This window comes from Haliaeetus albicilla, chromosome 2 (assembly GCF_947461875.1).
Source record: "Haliaeetus albicilla chromosome 2, bHalAlb1.1, whole genome shotgun sequence".
NCBI classification, from domain to species: Eukaryota; Metazoa; Chordata; class Aves; order Accipitriformes; family Accipitridae; genus Haliaeetus; species Haliaeetus albicilla.
Window position 1 is genome coordinate 66,185,480 of NC_091484.1, and position 23,463 is coordinate 66,208,942.

The 23,463-nt window shown below is 38.8% G+C and overlaps 1 long non-coding RNA gene across 2 annotated transcripts; it reads left to right on the forward strand.

Moving 5' to 3' along the window:
- The first annotated feature begins 5,671 nt into the window (after window positions 1–5,671).
- LOC138684459 (uncharacterized) lies at window positions 5,672–19,066 on the forward strand. 2 transcript variants are annotated; one of them, XR_011323733.1, is made up of 4 exons: window positions 5,672–11,733; window positions 11,883–12,002; window positions 14,225–14,342; window positions 15,031–19,066. It is a non-coding gene; the product is annotated as an uncharacterized lncRNA (long non-coding RNA). The 2 variants fall into 2 exon arrangements; XR_011323732.1 differs by having other exon boundaries at window positions 5,672–12,002.
- The last annotated feature ends 4,397 nt before the right edge of the window (window positions 19,067–23,463 follow it).

Genomic DNA, 23,463 nt, shown 5'->3' on the forward strand with positions numbered 1-23,463 from the left:
TAGTTTTTACAAAAAAGTAGATTTTGTTATTGTTCACATGCAGTCAGGAAATCCTGAGTAAAGACTGATGACTGGTTGTCTCTGCTATCTTGCATCTTATCTAGAGGCCTTCACTGTGCAAAACAAGTGTAAAATGCCGCCACACTGATGCAAGTATAAATGATAATGTGTGAGAGACGGAACAGAGAATAAATCCCCAAAGAGTTGTGGTTGTATTAGCAATGTTAGGCCTTGGGTAAGAGTCTAATCAAGTTTCACTTTTAAAATGATGACTTGCAACCCAAGTTACTTAGTTACTTGTGAGCCCTCTATTTTAGTCTACAATAGTTGTAACAAGGTAACTAAATACCAAGACCAACTTCACTAAATCCAATGTCAAATTGCCCCACCATCCATCTCTCAGATCTAAAAAAATTATAACGTCAGTACATGGGATTGCATTCATTTGACTGTCATCTTTTGTGCTGGCTAGGTTACTAAAACTGAATCAGAATGAAATCATTTGTAGATGAGAATTCACCAGGGAAGGAGAATGCTGTGCAGTGTGAACGAATCTGCATTATCAGCTTTAGCTCTTGATTTCTTCATTGGTTTTAGATATGTATCAATCTGCTGTTGTTACTCATGTCACTATTAAAAAAAATTGATTTTACTGTTGAAAACAAGTATCCCTCCAGACAGAAGCCCCACAAACTTTTTCAGATACTTCTTGTTTCACCTGCAGTGTTTGGGCAGAGGATTGTTCACTTCGGTATTTAAATGGAAGAAATACTGATCCAATAATTCCTGCTGATTTGGCACAACAGGAGTATCTGCTACAGTGCTGTTTGCAAATTCATCAACCATCAGCTTTTTTTTCTAAGGACGCAGAAATCCTTGTGCTTCCTGTTCAAGAATATGATAAGTTTAAGTTTGTGGATTCTTATATTACCATTAAATTTTGTTTCTTCTTGAAGGTCTGTAGGAAGTGTATGAAGAAAGTCTGTAATAAGATGTACAGCGGGAAGCTTCTTGGGTGCAAGTTGGGCTCTGGCAGTGGTCACACAGCCATGTGTAAAAGGATGTACACGTTTGTAGTTGCCAGGTTGACCTCACCATATCTGAGAGGTGTCTCCACTGATGCGTGTTTTGCGCATGCATGTGAAGAGAGTAGATTTCACTTAGAGTGAATAAGCCTCTGGGATCATTTTTTCCCAACACTTTTGTGTAATCACCAGAGCTTGCCACCTCCTTTAACTAATATTTGCGTAACTTTATATGTTAAAACAAGGCTATGCAGTAGCTGTTGGTAGCTTAACCATGTGGCTGCAAAATTAACCTTTGACCTTTCTTAGTCGAATCAGGAAATTGACTTTAGGAGTTATTCCTTAACCCAGGATATGTGGTTAAAGTTAAACATCACTAATAGGAAGTCTAGTGACAGGAAATGTGGGAATGCTAATCCATACAAACATAAACAAACCTTTGGCTTACATACAGTTTTATTGGAATTTTCCTCTTGACTCCCTTTCCTTCAATAAGTCAGAAAAAATTGCAAGCAGCTTGTTAAAGTCTTTGAAAAACTTCAGCTTTTTGTGGCTATAGGTTTATTAGATTTCTACTTACAGAAGCTTTAAAACGGGTAGGATTTTGTCAAGAATCATCTCTGGGCAGGTACATGCAATTCACCTTCACTGCAGTTCCAATTAATGAGGTTGTTCACCAGAGTAACCAGCATTTTCAGGTAAAGGATTAACTAGGAGTGTTTCTTTTTGTGTAACTTAAAATTGGGTAATTTGGAGAAAAAGAGTTTACAAAAATATCTATTTACATAAGCTCATTTTGAAATCTTTTTAGAAACAAAATTCTCAGAAAGTCACTGAAATGAATATAACTCCTATACAGAAAATTATCTGTGAGAATTTGAAACATTTTTATTGTTCTCATTGGATTCCTGTTACATTTCATTAGGAAAGTAGTCTAGTGTACCTGAAGCTGAATACTAGCCAATAAATCACTGTAGATAGAAGTATAGACCTTACCTTGGAAAACCTTTGAATTTTACTTTGCTCTTCATACTAAATCCACAAAACCTTCAGGTTCATATTGAGCTCCACTGAGTTCAATGGGATATTGTGTATGTCCATTGACAGAGATCAGCTTCCAGGATTAGGGCCAAAGTAATTTTTCTGGGAGGAGTTTCCTTGAAGTCAAGAGAAGGATCTTAGGGGAGCAGAAAAAAAAGTCTAGTCTGGAAAAATTCTTTCTCACAACAGGAAAGAACAAGATAACTGTAAAACTGTAGCCTACAATCTCTGTATTTCCTCTCTTGACCTCTCCAGAATGAGTAAATCAGTGACATTCACAAAAAACCCAGGCTAAATATTTACTATGCATATTAAAGCAGGGGGTATGTATGGCATCAGAATAATGTCATAAGAATGTGTTCATCTGTATTTACAACATTGGCTAACCCATGAGGCACAAACTCATGGCATTACTTTGCAGATAATTTTGTTCCTAAGGGAACATTTTCAACAAAGTTCTTAAGATGTACAATTATGTTAACTTCAATGAAAATGTTACTGCATGTAAAATGAATATCAGATGATTATCTAAACTGTGTTTAATGATTAACAGCTGTGAAGTAAACTGTAGAAGAATCGTATCAGTCCAGCCTTGTTAAATAAATTTTGGATTAATTCAATTTGCCTTGATATAGTGTCTCCTCTAGAGCTCATAAAAGCTTCTCTTTGGGGCACTCTAAAATTCCACTCTCTCCTTTGAGTATTAGGTTGTCTTTCTATTTTCAGAACCCTGTTTGCAGACTGATGTATTATGGTCATTCACACCACTGTCGTCCAAAAGCTCTTTGCCTACGATACCAAGGCAAACATGAAAAATTGATTTCAGTCACAGCTTCATTAAACACATGCTTTACAAAGTGGCAGTGATGAGTGAGGAAAATGCAGCCTGTAGGAGCCCTCCCACTTAAATGTAATAATGTTAAAAAAAAAAAGGAAAAAGTTGCTATGTAAAGGTGTGACAGTATTTATACAAGCAACTCTTAGGGCCTGATTCTCTCATTAGTCTGGTGCTGTTGGAATAATTCCTGAAGTCAATAAATTTAAATATACCTCAGGATTTGAACATAAGTTAATGGAATTTAATGAAAAGCTGTGAAGAAGAGGTGGAGTGAGGCTCAGAGTAGTATTAAGCCACATTTTTTTTTTTTTGTTTGCTAGCAAAAATCAAAGCTTTCATTTTTTTATGTTACCATTTAGCATGGGTTTTCAACAGTTCCCTCAAATAACATTTTTTTAATAGTGAATTTCAATCAGGCAATAAATTTAATATTTTTAAATACTTGAACCTTGTGACACTAATCTTTTTCCACAGGAAAAAACTCTTTGCTTTTCTTATAATTCTACCTCTTTTTTTCCTGTTCAAATACTGGGTTTTGTCTTCTCTTAAAAAACTGCTGGCACATTTGAGAAAGAATCTGTCTTTATGAGGCTTGTTTTGATAGAACAGAAATCACTGTCAACGAGTTAGTGTGAGCCACAATCCTTTTTTACTTCAATGCCTTAAAGATGGCATTCTAATGAAGAATGCAGTTTGCCTAATTAAAAGGTTATCTGTAAAATGCAGCTATCCCTTGTGCTGTTGGAGTGAACACAGAACTGGGCGGGTGTACCTAGTGAACCTGGGTATCCCACACTTCCCTCAAGAAAGAGAGGTGTGGTAATTCATCTGAAGACCAGTCCTGAGGCCTTGTAGTTGTAGATCCTGGAAGAAATGGTGAGGAAGCTGTCCCAAGTTTTATACTTCAGGCACAAGTTTAACTTCTAATACATCAAAGGGTGTGCTGTCATCCAGAGGGACCTTGACAGCCTGGAGAAATGGGCTGACAGAAACCTTATAAAGTTCAATAAGGAGAAGTGCAAGGCCTTGCACCTGCAGGGGAACAACCCCATCCACCAGTATATGCTGGGGGCTAACTGGCTGGAAAGAAGCTTTGCAGAAAAGAACCTAGGGGTCCTAGTGGATGCCAAGTTGATCATGAGCCAGCAATGTGTCCTTGCAGCAAAGGCTAAAGGTATCCTGGGCTGTGTTAGGAGAAACACTGCCAGCAGGGCGAGGGAGGTGATCTTTCCAGTTTCTTAAGCACTGATGAAGCCACTCCTGGATTGCTGTGTCCAGTTCTGGCCTCCCCAGCACGAGGGAGACATGGACATACTAGAGAGAGACCAATGATGGGCCATGAAGATGGTTAAGGGACTTGAGCATCTCTCCTGTGAGGAAAGGCTGATGAAGCTGGGACTGTTTGGCCTAGGGAAGAGAGGATCTTATCAAGGTAAGTAAATACCTGAAGGGAAAGTGCAAAGAGGACAGAGCAGCCTCTTTTCAGTGGTGCCCAGTAACAAGACAAGAAGCAATGGGCACCAGCTGAAAAAGGTGGAGGTTCCCTCTGAACATCAGGAAACACTTTTTCACTGTGAGAGTGACTGAGCACTGGCACAGGTTGCCCAGGGAACTGGTGAAATCTCCATCCTTGGAGATATTCAAAAGCCATCTGGTCATGGTCCTGGGCAACCGGCTGTAGGTGTCCCTGCTTAAGCAGCAGGGTTAGACTCGGTGACCTCCAGAGGTCCCTTCCAACCTCAGCCATGCTGTGGTTCTGAATTTGTGCTGTATTTGTTTTCCAGACTTTCATAGGCAGTGGAATCAGTAACAGGTCAAATGTAGGCTATATCAGTAGAGAATGTTGTTTGAGCAGCCATTTATTGATCATGTGAAATAAAGTAGTTGCCCAAGACTTGAGTTGAAATGGAGACCTTAAGCAGAAGAATATGCAATATGCAGCTGCTGGGTTGCTAGTTTTAGTCTGGCTTTACATTTAGTGACTAAGGATGTTACTAATTCACATCTGTGCAGTGGAATGAGTTTGTGGGCTCACCTGACCCCTAATGGGCAGGTATCCTTAAACTGTAAATTTACATCTCAACTAGCTCCAGATGACACCCTTTCTGGTGTTCTCAGACTTAGATCTGGTATTAGAAAATTCAGCACTCTGTTCACTCGTCCTCCATCTTTAAAGACGATTGGAAGAAGCCTGCCTGTTGCTTATGTTATATTTTGTCTATAAGATGTCACCCTCTAGAGTCATCAGTCCTGAGTAATCCTTTCACAGAAAAGGATCAATCAATATTTTTGTTTAATTGTTATATTCTCCAAAGATTTTAATACATCATAGATTGCAAAACTGAAGCCTTGGCTTCTACAAAGGCAAACCAACATTTTTCAAATGGTTACTGTTCATGTTGTTATACTGCATACCTAAATAAGCAATGGGTTCTAAATAAACTTTTTCACATCAGGGATGTCCCATAGCCAGAATCTGTGGCTCATTCCTCTTTCTATCCTGTATGAACACTTGCTTCCTCAACTGCAAGGGCTGTTTCACATTCGTAATGCTCACAGTGGTATCCATTCAGAATTAATGGCAGTTAAAGTCCATTAATTTCAAACTGTTGTTATGGTCGTAGTGGCTACACAATGCATATTTAAAAGTAGTTTGAGTAAATCCTTACATAAAGGATGTGATGGGTTATTGCAGATCTACAGTTTTAGCTGTGCTGAAAGAACAGCAGCAGTTTGTTCTGTTGTCTTTTGTAAGACTAAAAAGAAAAAGATGGAAGGTGAACTCTCCTGTCCTCCCTGCCACAAAAAAAAAAAAAAAGGGAAAAAACCCAACCAACCAAACCACATCTGCATGGTCTATCTAAGAAAAGAAGTGCTATAGCAAGTTCTGCTCAACATGATCCTCACAACTCAAATCAGTTTGGAGCTCCTTGACCATACTGGCATGGTGGGAGGGACCTATTAAAACCCAGGACTATCTCAGGAGCTCAGAAATGGATGGTGGCCCCACCCTATTATCCCTTCCCCATTATCAACCACTGCCTCATGGCTGAGGGTCTACAGCACATGTATTTGACACCTGTTTAAACTATACAGAACCCCCAAAGTTTGAATGGTAAAATATCTTAAAGTAAAAATATTTTAAAGCCAGAAATTGGGAGTGGAAGCTAAAATTCCCTGCTGGTTTTCATTCTGCCTTAGTCTCTGGAATTTCTTTTTTAAGAACTGCCAGTAGCTTAAATTTTGGGGAATGGTATTTAGTCAACCCAAAATATTATGCCACAGCTGCCTCCATTTCCGAGCCCCTGTGGCTGAACTCAGAGTCTCTGTGTTTATCTTGTACTTTTTTTTGTGGTTTAATATGTTTTCTTCTCTTCCTGATGTAGCTGAGGCATCTCTGTGCTGAGCTGTCTCATCCAAAAGAGGCTGACAGCATATGAAGGCAGGGAAGTATCCTTTGATGAGAAAATGCAAATCCCAAACAAAACATTTGCAAAACTACTAATCACCATTTCCATACAATTGAACAATGATATGGTATTTATTACAGAATGACTCAAAGGTGAGGCTTACTCCTTATAAGAAATACAGAAAATAACTTCATATACACCCCCTCCATTTATTTCTGCACCAGAGGCTAATTTTTACCTCATCGTGATTAGTGTCAGAACTCCCACTGCGTTTGGTGGAACCAAGATTTGATCTTTTTGGTCTAAGGACTGCCTTGTTAGTAGTTTGAGGAGTTGTGTAGTATAACAGGAAACTACTTTGGCAAATATTGTCAAAAAGAGTTTCTAAATTTGGAAGAAGGTGTGGCGTTCTGGATCTAATATTCACAGATGCCGGGGAACCCCAGCTGTTGTTAGTTTTCATGGTAGTGAATTCAGCACTTTGAAATGAGGGAACTGGCTTTTCACAGCTGGTGATGCAAAAGTAGAGGTAGCCAAAATCTCAGACAGTTTGGAAAGTGTTGGTCTTATTTTAAATTTTAGTTCTTTGACTTTACTGTAATAATTAGGGCTGCTTCATTAATTAGTGTTTACAATGGCATTGGATTAAGAAAAATATATATATATCTGTAAGCTTGTTTGTTTGGTAATTTTATATGCTTCCCTTATTTAGTTCAACTTTTACCATGCCACCTACAGGGAAAAATCATTTAATTTAGCAGAAGCTGTTTTCATTCTGAGCAAACCTTGATTTAAAGATGTGGGGATTGTAATTACATTTAATTATAATGAGTCTGGGTTTTGGAAAAACCTTGTTAGTCAGGTTTGGGTTTAAAAAAACCCACATCAGTTCATGGTGGGTCTAAAGACTGACATTCTACTGCATTAGATCCCATTTTATTTGTACTAGTAGAGCCTGGCTAGGAAAATGAATTCAAACCAAGGTTCAGAATTTGGCACCCTTCTGTATCTAGTAAGAACCTGGGACATCCAGATAGTCAGCAGTGAATGCCTTAAACACACTTCCTTTTCTGATTTGGATTCCCAAAGTTTGAGGAAAATAATAAAGCAAAATACCTTTTTACTCCTCTGCATTACAAAAATCATATAAGTGAGCGAAGATGGAGAAAGCCAAACATCCTATTTGCTGGTGGAAAACAAAGTGAAGTGGAGGACTCGCACCTTCTGTGTAGTGTATATGTGGAGTGCTGGGAGAAGAATTTAGACATACTGATTCTAGTAACCTGCATATGACTTGTCTCCATTGTCAGCAGAATGTTGCATTGTATATTCAAAATACCTGAGCCAGTAGTTATGCTCCATTTACCAAGTCAGACAGAGACTGAGTCGTTCGACTTAATAAAATTTAAGGTGTGATCAATCTCATTGTAAGGTAGATCAACTAAAATAGGTCAGATGAATCATTTTGAAATGCTTATTTTTCTTCTTTAACTTTAAAAACCCCCTAGATTAACTAGCTCAGATATAGACTTCTACACTCTAGGTGATTAAAATAAGGTGAGATGAAGCCCACCCAAAATATTCAGAGCTTGGAACTAGCTGATCCCAGGCAGGTAAAATAAACTGTAGTATGTTTGGTCTGGTTCAGTCTTAGTCTTTCCAGGACATGCGGCTGAGATACTGGTCTGTTCTGAAAAGCTAATTGCCATCTTTAAAGGCTTAAGATTTTGGGATAAATTTCTCTTTAAGTGCATAGCTGCAGCTAAGCAGTGTGTTTGTAGTTGGGCTTACATGTTGGCATAGACCTACTCAAAGAACTTAGTTCAGTAGAAAGAGACACCATCTCCCTCCAGATTTTGCTTCCCTTCTCACCACGACTGGCCAATGGGTTAACTTCTCAAAGGCTCTGCAGCCAGAAAAAGCAGAAAGAGTTTGTTGGAGACTAAGCCCAAGGAAACAAATATATGGGGTGTTGAGCTGTCCCAAGTTAAAACATCCCAAAAGAAGGATGTTTGATCTGGGAAGCTTTGGGTTTACTTTTACAGTGTAGGAAAGTAACTCAGAAAGGGTTAGTGTCATACTGGATGGGTGGCAGAAGGGGTACCCACTAATTGTCACTTCTGTTAAAGAAATGCTGCGTCTGTTACCATGCCAATTATATAAGGAGCCCTTTCTGTAGGTCAAGGGCCTCTACATTATTAATCCCAGAGTGCATGTATCTGAAAAAAGCCAAATACTGAGAACATTAACAAAGTTTAGGTGTACACATTTTACTAGAAACAGAAAAGGTTGTAGGAGACCCTGACTGTGCTGAAAGGATTATTTTCTTAGGCTTTGTGTTATGCTGGTTCATCCCTTTTGATTTTGAATAATCTTTTTATTTCTTCCCTTGAATTCCAGACCAATTCTTTAACTTAAATCTGTTATCTTGCGTTGTCTCAGGGAAAAGAGCTAAAACTTCTCTCTACAGTTTTCTAGCTTCTTCCTCTTTATAACTTTATTTTCAGATTTTAACTCAGGATTTGCCAATAACTGACTGTGAGTTCAATTTTTTTATCAAACCCCTCTTTTTAGTTCTTTCTGCAGTTTCCTAAGCTTGTTATTGTTGCCTTGACTATAAATTGTGTAATGAATTGGATCTCTGGGAATTAAGCTGATTCTTGATTTCATCAATAATAAGTCTCCATCAAGTTAGGCTTATTAAACTCAGTCTGGCTAGTATTTGTCTTTAACAAGAGATTAAATGTATACAGTCCCTGAGGTTATGAATGTTCTTTTAATTTGCTTCCAAAGTTGCTACTAAATTACTTCAGTATTTTCAGTGAGCTGCTGCTTTCAAGGTTCTGGCAGGGGAGATGGGTCTTGCTTCTTAGCATTGCTGTAATCAAGCTGTAGCCATTTCTTACGTCTCCTGTAGCTTTGTACCAAAAAATATGCAGCTGGTTTCCCCTTTGGTTCTCCTCCAGTGTCTGCTGCACTGTTAAGATCAGATGTTGGTGGGACTTTAGTCATCTCTGATGTGGATGTGTTTTTTTGTGACTTGTTTATCAGAAACTATTGTCCCTTCCTCTTCTGAAGATTCTGCTAGACCTCTGCAGAGTTCCCCATCCACAATTTGATGTTAGAGTGCTTCGTGAGGTGAACAGCACATCCTCCAGGCATTTGGGGATTTCTCACTCTAACTCCCTCAGGTACTTTTCTGATCATCTGTTCTCTGACTCCTTTGCCAAAGATGCTCTTCTGTGTTTCTTCTTGACTCCACAGCACCAATCCATTTAGCCTTCCTGCCATCAAGCACTGTGCTGTTCCAGTAGTGCCTCATTCAGTTCTCTGGTTCTTCGTGTTAATCTGCTGGTCTGTAGGTGGGGGAGAGGAATTATAAAATTATTTATATTGGTATTTATAAATCTTATTCCTCTCCTAATTTAATTTGGGCTATAACTGAATCAGGCAACATGTTTTAAATGGAGATGAAGTTAAAAGCAAGGTTCCATGACCTAACTGGGTTATCCATGGTTTGAAGTTGTCTAAGAGGAACCAGATTTTTTTTTTATTTCTTTCAGTGATGGAAGGAAGGAGTAATTTTATGACAAATGCTAATATACTTCAAAGGTAGAGGGAACAGGTGAAAGTCAAGCCAGTGCTTGTGCTAAAAATTGAAAGTCACCCTATCAGTGCTTTTTACTTTCAGAGTAAAACTGACAAGTCTCCTGAAGTATCTAGTTCAAACGTGTTGTTTGCCATTGACTAGTAGGCATTTGTTTCCAAAGATGGTAGAAGCAGTTTTCATTCTTCATGCCTTCTCAGTGATTGATTTGTTTCTTTCTGTTTTTCTTTCAGAGAACTTAATTGCACTATGCTTTTTCGAAAACAAGCACATCAAATATCACAATATTAGCATAATCATAAAAATGTCAAGCATTCAGTGCATTTGCAATATGTCAGAGCTTACTACAGAACGTATTTTTTCATACAATTAATGTGAGTCCCTGGAACAGGCTTTTGAATGGGCAGGTCTTAAGAAGGTGACAAGTGGTTACTACAAATTATTCCCGTTAGGGAAAAGAATAGTTTGTCCCTAAAGCAGAATAATGTTGGTCTTTAAAAGCAGTAGGTCCTAAAGGAATAGACAGATGTAAAAGGTCATCTAAGAAAAGGAAAGGTTACTGATCCTGTGGTTATATTCTGTGCAAAGTCTTGCTGTGTCTGGCTGACCCCCTTGATCTCCACCTGCAAGAACCTGGAAACCTGGATCACAAATTTCAGTGTGTGTCATAATCTGGATACTACCATTTGTGTCATGGGTAGTATTGTTTTTTAAATATGGGTAGTTGAATAATGCTGTGTATTTAAGATGACTAGATAAGCTAAAAAGCATTGGGTACATATTAATAAATGTACTAATTTTTGTATTGTATCTAAACTTGTGTAGACTTTGTTGCACTGCTTGTACTAACTGTAATAACATTATTTTGGTCACTCGTTTCTTGGAAGGATTTGGGACTGTGAATCTCAGTGGTAAGGATGTGTGTGAAATGGGAGTTTCAGACACAGTCTGTAAAGCAACTATTATAAATTTATGCCCAGAGTCCCTTCACCTTTCTTGGCTGTTACAGAGGGAAATAGTCACAAAACTCAATATAGTTACGTACTTTAAAATTTGGATATAGGAACCCAATTGATTGTCAGTGCAGTAATTTGCTTCCCAACATTGTCTTTTGGATTGTGTCCAGAGCTCTTCACTTGATTTTTGAAAGCTATCTTCATTAAGCTCATGACTGCAATGGTGAGACTGTTATCTTAAAACATTCCTTGGCATTGTTTTTCCCATGCATGGAAAGACATCTTAGCATAGACACAGTCTGCAGTGTTCTGGTGTGACCACAGGAGAGGAAAGCAAGCGTGCTGTGAGCAGGGGTGTCCTCCTCCTTACTGCCTTTGAACCTCCTGCTGTAGGTTTTGCTGGGGAGTATCCTGCAGTATCATGGGACAGCTCGCCCTTACTGTCTTTGTTCAGATGGGCAGAAGTTTGCCTTTTGCACATTTGCACTTATGGAAAATACAATGGAATATAAAAAGGTCACACAGCTGGCAAAATGCTAACCTTCTGCCTCTAAATGTGTTTATGGAAAGTGATAGCCTTATAAGCCCCTCCATTTATGCTAAGGACAGAGTCATTACAGGTAGCCTTTCCTTTCTGTCCTCCTCATGTGCCCTAGTCCTCTCCCTTTAAGGAACAGAAATTAAGTCTCCCTGCCTGGTTTGCTCTTGTGCTTTATGATACAGCCAAAACAGTGCCAGCTGGTGCTATGTGGTGGCAATAAGGCCCTGGTGGATGCTCCCTGGATGTGGACTGCAACAAATGGTTTGCTTCAACCTGAGCTGCCAAAGGGTCCTTGGATCGTAAATACCGCACTGGGTAAGAACTGACAATGAATGGCTGGATCTGCCTGCCATGACTACTCTCTGGCCTGTTCGGTCGGTAGAGAGTAGTGTTATGCTGCTTTTCCTTCTTTTTTCTACAACTACCTGTCTGAGCCTCACAGCGTGTTTGGTGTTCATTGATAGATGTCATGTGCAGTGGCATGTGCCTCTCCATGAGCAGAAAGGAGTTAAGGGTGGCTTCAGTCTGAGAACTGAATGTGAATGCAGGGAGTGATGTACACACACACAAGTGGACCCACTGCAGTGAGTAAAGATGACGTTATGCTCGTTCCTTCTCCTTTACCTCTCTTTACATTCTTCTCTGGCCTAGGAAATTTGACTTCCTCTCCTGTAGTTTTTGAACACCTCTATCCTTTCCGAGTCTGCTGGGTGTCACTTCGTATTCCCTGATGTGATGATGGGATTATATCAGAGATATCAAAGGAAATGGCTTTGGCAGCAGTAAGCAGTGATAATAAAACAGTTGCAAGTCAGATTTCGTAATCCATCTGCTGTACATCCAGGCCCCAAGGATGGATTCAAATATATGTGTGAAAATTTCAGAAAACATTCCACATAACTGTGCTGTAGAAATAGCCTCCTTCAAAATCCCAAGCATTGAACTGCTTGCAACTGCCTGTGTAATATGTACTTTTCTGATCATTAAATTCTGCTCTGTGCTCTGAGACAACAGAGTCATTTTCAACAAGTAAGAACAGGTCCTGCCCTTACCTCAGGGATGTGAGGAGCTAGAAGCAGAGAAGCAGTGCTTTCCTGCAGAGCAGTAAGACCAGTGGAAATAATCAGGATTCAGATATTCAAAAGCACAAGCAGAAAATAATTTGTATGCATGTGAAAAAAACAAAGGCAGCTTTCTAAATTATTTGCAGGTGTCTTTTTTAATCCATCTGTAAAGATGAAAATGATGGCAGATTTTTCCAAAGTCATTCTTTAAGATGAGTTTGGAAGACAGTTTCCAGGTAGTGTGCATTTTCCATTCAGCAACTCATCTGATGCCATGTAAGGTTCCTGCCCTGCTCCTGCTAAAGACAAAGTAAGATTTGACATTGATGTCCTGAAGACAGTACCAAATATTTCAGTCATTGCATACACTCGATAGGAGGGATCCGTCCCTGTCACGTGGACCAGTGTACAGCTGCAGGAGCATGGAGGGTTTTTAGGAGAATGGTCTCTGCGCTGCCAGGAGTGTCTTCTGGCCTGATGAGGAGATGCCCCATGGGAAGGGCTGCCTCTGCAGTTGGCAGACAGGGACTCAGGGTGTACAGGCACATAACCAGGGGACAGCCGCTGCTCCTCCGCTCTGCAGTTGAGGCAGCACAGCTCACGAGTTGCTCTTTCTTATTCTTTCTCTCCTGTGAACGAGAGTTGCAAAGGGTGTGTGTCTTGTTGCACTGCCAGCAAGATAGTCGCGTTCTCCAGCTGAATCTGTAGAGTTGCACTTTACAACCTAAGTATCCCCAGTCTGCTTCCTGATCTTTTAGCCAAAACGGAGGTTTTCACACCGATGTCTGCAGATGATTCGTACTGCCTTCTTATTTCTTCCCTGTAGGAGACCATTGGATTTTATTCCTTACATCACAACCCTCAGAAACCACAAATGTCTTTGCATTATGGCCTCGTATGAAGTCAATCACTTTTGCATGTCAAGAATAAAAAGGAAATGTATAAACAAAATGGGAAGCATGGTAAGATGTCAAGGAAAGGAAAACAAAAGAGTGTGATCCAGAATGTTACATCTCTTTGTGGGTGACTTCACTGAGATACAGATTGAAGGGAGAGACTTTTTTACTATTACTCCTCAGAACCAAAAGATAAAAAATTGCTTTGCTGGACGCCACTTCTTCCTGTCTACATTCATATACAGATGATTTGTTTCAGTGCACAGGGACATATCCTGCAGTGTTGAAGTCAATGGGAATTTTGCTGCTGAATGTATGAAAAAGCATTTTACCTCTATCTCCAATAATTGATGTCACCAAGATTTTGGAAGGTTTTACTGCTCTTGCAAAAATCTGATCTTGTGTTTTATTCCTGGTGCCTAACACCTCCATTGTAAGTGGCATTTCACTGTGCCTGTTACCCAGGATGCTTGCTGTCCCTTGTGAATTCAGGGAGAAGGATACACATTGGAAAGGCATATGAAACCAGTACTTACAAGGAAATAAATAATTAAGCTGAATAGAGGAGGACACATCAAAAATAACAATTTAACAAAGTAGGTGTCTGAGAACAAGAAATAGGATCTGGGGAGGTGAGATTTCAGGTGAAGTCATAGCACAGAACAGTCATGGTTATACTGGATCCTCGACTTGTTGCACTCTCAGCTGCTTCTTTCTCTCTGGAGTCTTTCCAGGGCAGATGGTGCAGCTGAGGCTGCATGGCCTGAGGCAGAGTATTGAAGCAGCATGCCGTTAGCTGGCTTAGCAAAAATTATTTGTCTTTTTTTTCTTTCTTTGTCCATGTAGTGTACACTAAGGTGTAACTCTGGATTTACTGTTTTCCTGTGGCTGAATCCATAGAGGATTTGGACTGTAAAAATGGCAACAGATTGTCTCTTCTTGTCTTTGGATCATCTGACAGCAGGTCGGTGTTAGCAGTGGTTCTCAGAGCAGTAAGGATTACCTGCCTATTGTATTTTCTTTTTCTCCTTTATGCCCCTCCCAAAAATGAATTATCCAGCCAGCCAGCCTGAACAGAGAAAACCAAGAAAAACTTTTTTTTTTTTTTTCTTAAAACAATCAGGATTTCTTGCATTAGTTAACTTGCTGGAGCCTGTGCAAACCTGGATTCTTGTTGATCCAGTGGACTACTGTCAAGGCCATGCACAGCCACAGTTTTCTAGTGATGTTAACATTTTCTTTCCCAACATCTGACTCCAAGCAGGCTGAATCTGTATTTCAGGGAGGCCGATATTCCCTCTAGTAATATTTCTGCGCACCATCAGTTAATGGATCATTCTGAAGACCACCAGCAGCAGCTCTCCTTCAATAGGCAGTGGTTGCAAAGTCCTAAAGTGGGGAAGAGTGTTCTAGGAATTTTATCCAAGAGCTGTATTTTTCTCTAGATTGAATTTTTTTTCATAGTTCTCTTATATTTACATGCCACTCTGAGGCCTTCACATCTTCTCTTAAAGTTGTTTTTTATTTAGGTCTTCAGTAGAGGGTCTAATTTTGGATATCTAATTATGCTCTTTTCTCTTAAGAACTTAATAAATAGAAAATAAATTTCTCCAGGATACTCTTCTAATTTGGATTCCACCTCTTTTCTGCAGAATAACTTTAGGAGTGTTAAGAAGATGTCACTGAATTTGAACAGTAGCAGAGCTGAGCCCCAAACAGAGAAATATGCAGTCTTTCCCAAGACATGTTGAGACATCCCCCTGCAGCTGTGATGGGCTATCAGCACAACATCTCCACCCTTTCACCAGAGGCAACCTTTTAGAGGCAACTTTGTCTTCATACTTCAGTTGTATATCATCTATTCTCAACTAGTGTCAAAAGACCCAGGAGCTTTCTGCCTGTCTGCTGGGAACATTGATCCACTCACCATAACTATGTACGAGATGTGAAGTCTTTCCTTCCCTTGCACTCTCTCTCTCTTAAAAAAAAAAGAAAAAGCTGTCAGTATTTCAGAAAGTGTGAGCAGCGGATCTTTGTGTACTTTAATCCATAAATAAACATTTCTTCTTTTGAACTTCATTAAAATTGGATGTGTTTTCACTGTAAAACACTCCAGCATCCCTATCATTTAGACATATATGGTGATGAATATTGCAATTAATTTTTGTCTGTAGGAATACTTGTGGTCTAGAAATACTGAATTTATGCCAAAAAAGTAAATAAGAGTCAGACAACAAGATATGTTGCTTATAACAGCAATTTTAGAGCAAGATATTAAGCTCTGCTCCTGCTGTTTTAACAGGCTGGGCCAAATGCATGCTTGTTGTTACGACCTAGCTTGCAGGGAAGTTGTGGAGAGGTGTGTTTGGTTTGCCTTCTGCTCGATTATATCAGACTTTCTTTGGTAATACTTGTTGATGTATCACATTCAAATCTTCACTCTTCCTTTTATGCCTTTGACCTGAAGAAAGGAATTCCTGCTTTTAAATGCTCATCAATCAGTGCTGCATAGTTAAGCTGATAAAAAAGCTAAGGCTAAGCCAGTGTTAATTTAGCCAACTGTAACATTACTGACAATACTCGTCAGCAAATGATTTTAATTAGACCAGCATAATGAGATCAGTAGATTAAAACTAAGCAAATGACTAAAACTAAAGGAGGATTCTGATGACAAACAAGTCCTGATGAGAGTAAGGATGGATTTTTTTGCCACCAGTGTTTGAGTAGCATGTGGGAACGGAGAGGGAGTCCTAATCATGTGAGGAATCACTTAAAAATAATACCAGCATGCTGGAATGCTGTGTTGGTGTCAGGAAGGCTGGCAGAGTGTGAGCAAGTGCTGTGTAAACATCCTGCGCAGCCTTGCCTGTCAGTGACACCCTCCCTCCGCACTGGCGGGGCTTATTTGTGTACTTGCCTTATGTGCGGCGCGAGAAACCAGGACTGGGAAGGGTTGGGAAAGGCAGCAGGTACTGGTGCTGGGGGGGGTGCAGTGGGAAGGCAGGTGGAGTAGGACCTATTGGAGTTTGCGGCTGTAATTTAGAACAGGTAGGGAAACAAATGGGAGGAGGGGGCAGGGAAAATGGGAGTGTTTTTCTAAGAAAGCAGTAAGAATACAGAGGGAAAAAGAAAAGGATCATTTGATGTTTGAGGATGGAAATGTTTGGGCTGAATACCACACAGCTGTATTTCTCTCTTTTTCTCTCCCTGCACAGCTGCTTTGTTCTGATTTCTGGTGAGGTATTCTAGCCCCTGTTTTATTTCCCCCTGCCTGTCTATGGTCTTCCTGAGACCTGCTGGCAGAGGGAGGTTTTCACAGCCTGCAGTGTTGATTCTGAGAAGTGTGAAGGAAACAGAACCATGCTGGATGTTGTGACTAACCTTGGAGAAGTTGGTGTTTTCCGGCTGAGTGAAAGTGGAAAGTTTCAGCCTTGCTAGTCCAGAGGTTTTCATGGACATTGCTGCAGTAGAGAAGCCCTTGTCTGCACATCTTGCTGAGCCTTGAATAGGAGAGTAACAAGTTATATACTAACATAAATGTTTAATGAGTTATGATAAAAAAAAATTAGATGGTGAGCAAAATACTAGGTTAATTGACTATGGAGTCCTACATTCCCCAAAATGTAGCATTCCAGCCAAATATGGCTGCAATATCAGCTGTCATATGATGAATATTTTAAAGAAGATTCTATTATACACCTAGGGGTTCATTCACTTCAGTAATGAGGACAGTTACCTCTAGGGAAAGGAAGCTATATTATGCTTGCCACTTAACCAGGGGCTGGTTTGACAGGCATCAGCTCAGAATATATGTGTATATATAGGGAATCACAGCAGCTTGTCTCGAGCTTACTGTGCAGGAAGTGTTGTGCTGTACAATACTTTGGGTTTCTATCTATGGATTTGTGCATGGCACTGAGTGGGATTCAGACTATTTTTATTCCTGAGTCTGATTGTTGAGGTGGAATCCATCACCTACTAAATATTAAATCAGCAGTTTTTTTTAAAGAGCAATGCTGTCTCTGCTGACTTGAACATACTTATGTGGCCCAAAGGAAAAGAGAAACAAAGACAAGATGAGAAAACTATCGTCTTTTGCATTCTTCTTAATATTAATGATTTCTCTAAAGTTTTCAAACTGTTGAAGGCAAAAAGTGAGATAGAACTTTCACATGTGTAAGAAATGACCCAGGTGAAAAAAAAAAGCATACATTATAAAAAAAGCAGTGAAACTTCTGGAACTGAATTACTAGTTGGAAGAGATGGAGAAAATGCATCAACAGATTATTTTTTTAACCAGTTTTGTTTAATTGTTTCCAAACAAACATGGCTGGAAATTATTAGGAATGTGTCACTTCAAAATTATTTGAAGACTTTCATGCAAATGTAATTTATGTTGGATTTTACACTGAGTATTGCTTCTGAATCCTAACGTTTGCAAATGCTGAAGTTTTGAGATACCTGCCCAACTTACATGGTGTTGTCCATCTTGCCAGACTGACTGGAAATGGATATAGTTACATCTTGCATTGGTTTTTTTTTTGTTTGGTTTTTTTTTTTTTTTTTTTAAGTTAACAGTTGCACTTCATAGGCAATACCTAAATGCAACAATCTGTGAGATTTCTCAATATGTATTTCTAATACACCTGTAGTTTCCTACCTGAATACTCATCATGCACCACTGCACAAATAAAAGCACATCTCTGTCACCCTTAAAGAGTCTGCACTAAAATCACTTTTATGATAATGAGCCAGTAGGTGAAATAACAAAGGCATGATAAATGATGGCACATTTTTTGTTTTTACATTCTGCAAAGTAGTCACATCATCCCTTCAATTCCAGAAATCAAAATGAATAATTGTTACAACAATCTTCTAAAGGCAGTGAAGATTCTTAAAAAGTTTCTGTTTGCTGACTGCTAAGATGGAAGCTCACTTCTTATGTCACATTTTGAAGACCTCTGATGGCATACCAAAATGTCCTGGATGCCCTGACATTTTAAACAGCACATCCCATCTCATCCTATGGTAGAAGAATTCCAGTCCTTTGATTAATTTCAAATAATTCTCCTTGTTTAGCCAGATGGATTAGTTAGGTTTCAGAATACAAGTGGTTTATTCTGATGCTCTTTGTTAGATAAACTGACCCCTCAATGCAATAAAAGGACAAAATGAAAGTACTCATTAAGTTGATGCCTTTGCATAATTCACATGCATTTTTTAAGATCATGTTACATATTCATCAGTTTGTCTTAGTCACAGAGTTGCTGCCATGAACGCTGTATAAATATGAGGATATCTGAGCTGCTTTGTAGGGGCGAGGAGAGGTAAGGAAAAAGGAAAAAGACTAATATGAGAAAGGGGAGGGAGTAAGTGAGACTAGGAGTTAAGAGGGAGTCGGAGCTATATAGTTTCCAGTCTATACATCTGAATCTTTAGAGGTTGTAGGGTTTCCTTTCCCAGTATAATTCTTGATGTGTACTGGGAGTTTTGATCAATTTTTGATGTTATTAAAAACCCATTAGTTATTATTTTTCACCTTGAGATAAGGGTTAAATAATCTTAAATTGACCAGGGACCATGAAGTTCTTTGTCATCCTATTTGTTCATTCATTACTTATGTTGTTTTTAGTTGTGCATGAAAAAGAGAGTATTTAAATAAAAGCATGCTTTCTGTTTTGATGAAAAGTTGTGTTTCTGGAGTTGTTTTAGATTTGTGCCCTGCTTGATGTGATGTCCTGTTATGTTAGGAATCTAAGACTGCAACATAAAGCTTTATCAAGACTTGGGAAGTTTGGGAAAGTTAAATGGGGGTGGTTTTGGTTTTTTTTTTTCACTTTGAATAAAGCATGGGCTTATTTCTTCAGATTGTGAACCAAAATAGATGAATATTTCCAGTTTTTTCACGGTGGTAACAGTGAATTAGGAGAAAAGGTGTTTGGAGTGATAGGCAAATGTCTGCACAAAGCAAGTAATTTCATCCCACAAATCTGTAAAAATTATGTGGCTTGGTGCTTCATTTTAAACAAAGGATAAATCCACTGGAGCTGAAAGTTGGTGCTAACAGTGAAAATCCTAGCCCAAAGAACTCTCCTCCCCCCGCCCCCCCCCATATTTCCTATTCTCCCAGATTTCTTAGCCCTTTGGCACATCTTAGATTTGGTTTGCTATAAGGATGTAAGGGAATAATTTTACTTGGCATACAGAAGTCAGACACAATTTCTACAACTTCCAGAAGGCTTGAAGGTCATCTGCTGTCTCTAGGTAGGGTTCAGAAATGTCACAGCTGCCTGCAGTGGCCAAGGTGGAAATGTAGAACTTCTACCAGGAGACTTGTCCCAGCCCTGCTGTTGGTTATGTCATTCCAGGAGCTCTTGTATATGTACTTTATGTGGCCATACCTGGGCGTGCTACCTCTCTTTGAGTGAGTGGTTTTGACTTATGGTGCAATGGGCAAGAATGGGTGACCATTAATAATCTTATCTAATCTCTTAAGAGATCCTGTGGAAGGAAGCAAGCAAGCAGTTCAAACATGCTGCTACAAGTCACAATGAAGATTTCTTGAAACAATGGGAGATTTGGGAAAGTGAGTTGTTGACATGGCAGTCTGTACTTGACAAAGCTCTGGAGGTCAAAAGAAAGATGGTTGGGCATAAACGCATAAGTTTTTCTCCCCTAAAGGCCTCAGCATGAACCTTGTGCTGCCAGGGTCTTGTTTAGGAGCTGTATGACTGACATGCTCTCTGCCTGAGATTTGTAGAAGGCTTATTTAATTGCCACACATACCTATCCCCTGTTTTGCTCTTAGCTGTCTGCTCATTTTTCTTTCCAACTCACTGTTATAACCAGTGATTTTAGACATGAGCAGCTAAAATGACAGAAATCTATAAAAGTGGTTCATGGTTGGAAGTAGAGCACTACATGCTGAGTATTGCCTGCCAGCATTTTACTTGGATTTTAAGTGAGGGGGGAGGAAAGTAAGAGTCCTCATCTTTGTTTTTAATTAATGCAGACACCATTTTCATTCTGAAGTGTCACACACTGGAAATCAAAGCAGCCTTGTATAAATAATAAGAAAAAAAAGTTTCTCCTGATTAGTAATGGAAAACATTTTCAAACAAGATCTACAGAATTACAATAGTGCTGGCACTTCCTCAAGGTGAAAGTCTCTCAAAATCATAACATAAATTATTGATTTGTCCAAGTCTCTTCTCGATAGGAGATTTACAATCTCATTTTCATAGTTGTCTTAAGTATGGAGGGGAAAGAGATTCTTATCTAGGTCAGAATGAAAGCATCTTATTTTTACAAAATAATAATAAACCCCTATTTTAGCTAAAGTGAGTTGCTGTGCTCGGAAATTACGGGGCTTACTGCTCTGATATTTGTGCAATGTCAGGAATAACTCCATTTAAACAAATATATTTACAGCTGTGCAAGTGTAATCAGAGCTGCGTTATTTCACTCTTAGATACAAAGAAAGATTGTTGTGAACAGTAAGTAAGATATGCAAGGAAGACGTCTAGCCTTCTCTGAATATTTGTGCTGATAAAAACTGGCTTCACCAAAACAGAACTCACAAACGAGGAGCAAAAGGTGGAAAGTATGAGGATTGTGGCAAATCGGAAGGGAGTAAGATACAAATCTGTCCCTTTTTTGCTGCCACCTTGGTTCAAATACAGCAGTACATGGGTCTAGCAGATAAAGAGCAGGGAAGTTAAATGAAAGGATGAGTAAGGTAGTGTGGCATATCAGAGAAGGTTAAGAGTTCTTGGAGAGCTTACTGTGAGTGGCAGCACTTCTCCAGATCTATGAAGAGGGCATCTGGCTGCTGAGGAGCCAAAGAAAGTGAAAACCAGGATGAAAGTAGTTGGCTATTAATCACCCCAGGCACGAGTAGCAGGTACCATTATACACAGCAGGAGACAGAAGGTGATGAGCACAAGTGTACTGAACAAGTGTGAGGGTATGTTTGTGCAATGTTGTCTCACCTTCTGTCTTGAGAAGAAGCAACAGACTTCAGATGTTTTCCATCTCATTATACATGAGATGAAAATAAGCATGATGGAAAGGGTTAAAATTTATTATTAAAATCAAGGAAGGACAGGTTAAGCCAAACCCTCCAAGGATTAATGTTATATGTCAAAGGAAAAGAAGTCTCCAAATGACAGACATTCGAAGCTAGTGATTTTAGGTGTTTGCTGGTCAGGGTCTTAAAGGAGAAAAACATAACAAAGAATTTAGTTGCCATCTACTGTAGTAGCAACAAAAAAACCCCTGAAGTACTGTCCCTAATGAGTGCTTTTTAATAAAGGAAAAGACATTGTGTTATCCTGACAGACTTTAGTGAGAGCAATGTGTTGGAAATACCATAACATAAAAGTAAAATCTCTGGATTTTCAAAAAACTTTTAAATTTTCATTTCCAAGCCAAAAGATATTGTACCCACAATAGAGAAATCTTATATTAGACCCAACTCTAAAAATTAAAGAGGAAATTACGACATCTCATAATCAGTGGTTTTTTTTAAAGTTGATGTGATTGAGACAGTTGCATTTATTGTACGAGAAAAGAATAAAATTTTACTACTGTATTTAGATATGTATGTTAAATAAGTAGAAACATATACACTGTGCCATGCATTTATGCATATTCATCATGTGTAAAAAGGGCCACTAATCAGCTAATGAAGAAGAGAACTGAGGGATTTAAGAAAACTCTATGAGAGCCCCCAAAAGCCATTTCTACAGCTTAGAAAGAAGATTGTATCTTAAAAACAAACAAAAAACCCACATGGTGTAGAGAAGAGCATGAAAGTAGCTATACAGCTTTAAAAAGAGTAATATTTACTAAAGAAGAAGCTGATATCAATGAATACTAAGTAGATATATAAAGTTATAGAAAATGGAAGAGGGAGGCTAAAGTCAGAAAAGGAAAAATCAGTGGCTGGCACTTTTAAGGACTGCAAGAAAGCTTTTCACTCATGTAACAAAAAGAATCCTAAAAAATATTGTTGGTCTATTACTGGTGAGATGGTACAGTTACCAATGACAGAAAAGTGGCACAGTAGAGAAAAAATATATTTATTTGTCCACAGGGGTGAAAAAGTGGGTTAATGAATTCATATCACCTCACAGTTGAAAATACTTTCAATTTCCTTAGTAATTTGGGAGATGCTGAGGAAGAGTAGTTACTGAGTTTGGTTTTTATGAACTCATGATATATATCTGAGATTTTAAAAAGATGAGGCTGAGGAGGTTTTTCCATCATTAACAGTGATGTGTTTTAGTCTACTGGGAAAGTTTCAAAGGACTGCAAGATGTAAAATATTTTAAAATTATATTTAAGTACCATTCCTCGGTGTTTAGAAATCTAGGTTACTTAATGCCTGAATTCAATACCAGATGAATTTGTTAGAGTGCATCAGTTAACAAACAAACAGGGGAAATAATGCAATTAATGTAGTTGACACGGATTGGCAGCCTGGAAATCCACTCAAAATCATTTTTGTTTATAGTAGGATTACAATTTTGATTGATAGATTTCTGCAGTGAGTGTTGCTTAGTACCAAGTGACATTTTGATGAAGAAAGGACAAAGGTACAAAATTATTATGCTTGTATACTATGTTTCAAATTATAACTGTAAGTGAGAAATTCTTACCAGGCAAAGACGCTAGTATTGGGCTCATGCAAGGATTAATTCTTGCCCCATTATGTTTATGTTTTTTCACATATTCTGAAAGAAAAAAATAAATTATCACAAATAAAGTTTGTGGATAGCTCGAAGACTGGGAAAATGCTAAGTAAGGAACAGAAACAATACCTACAGATCTCAAAAAGTTGGAAACAGGCAACTTTATCTTGGAAGAAAGAATAGAAGCCAAAGGTACTGGAGGAGAGATTGTCCCAGAAACAGTCATTCTGATGACAACTAAGGGAGATTCTGGCTGATGGTAAACTGGATATTAACTTCTAGGATAACTCCTTGGCAAACAGGACTAACATGTACTTCATGTAAGCAGGAGAATAAACCCTATATCTGGCATTTGTATTTTCGTTTCAAGAATATTGTATTCAGTTGTAT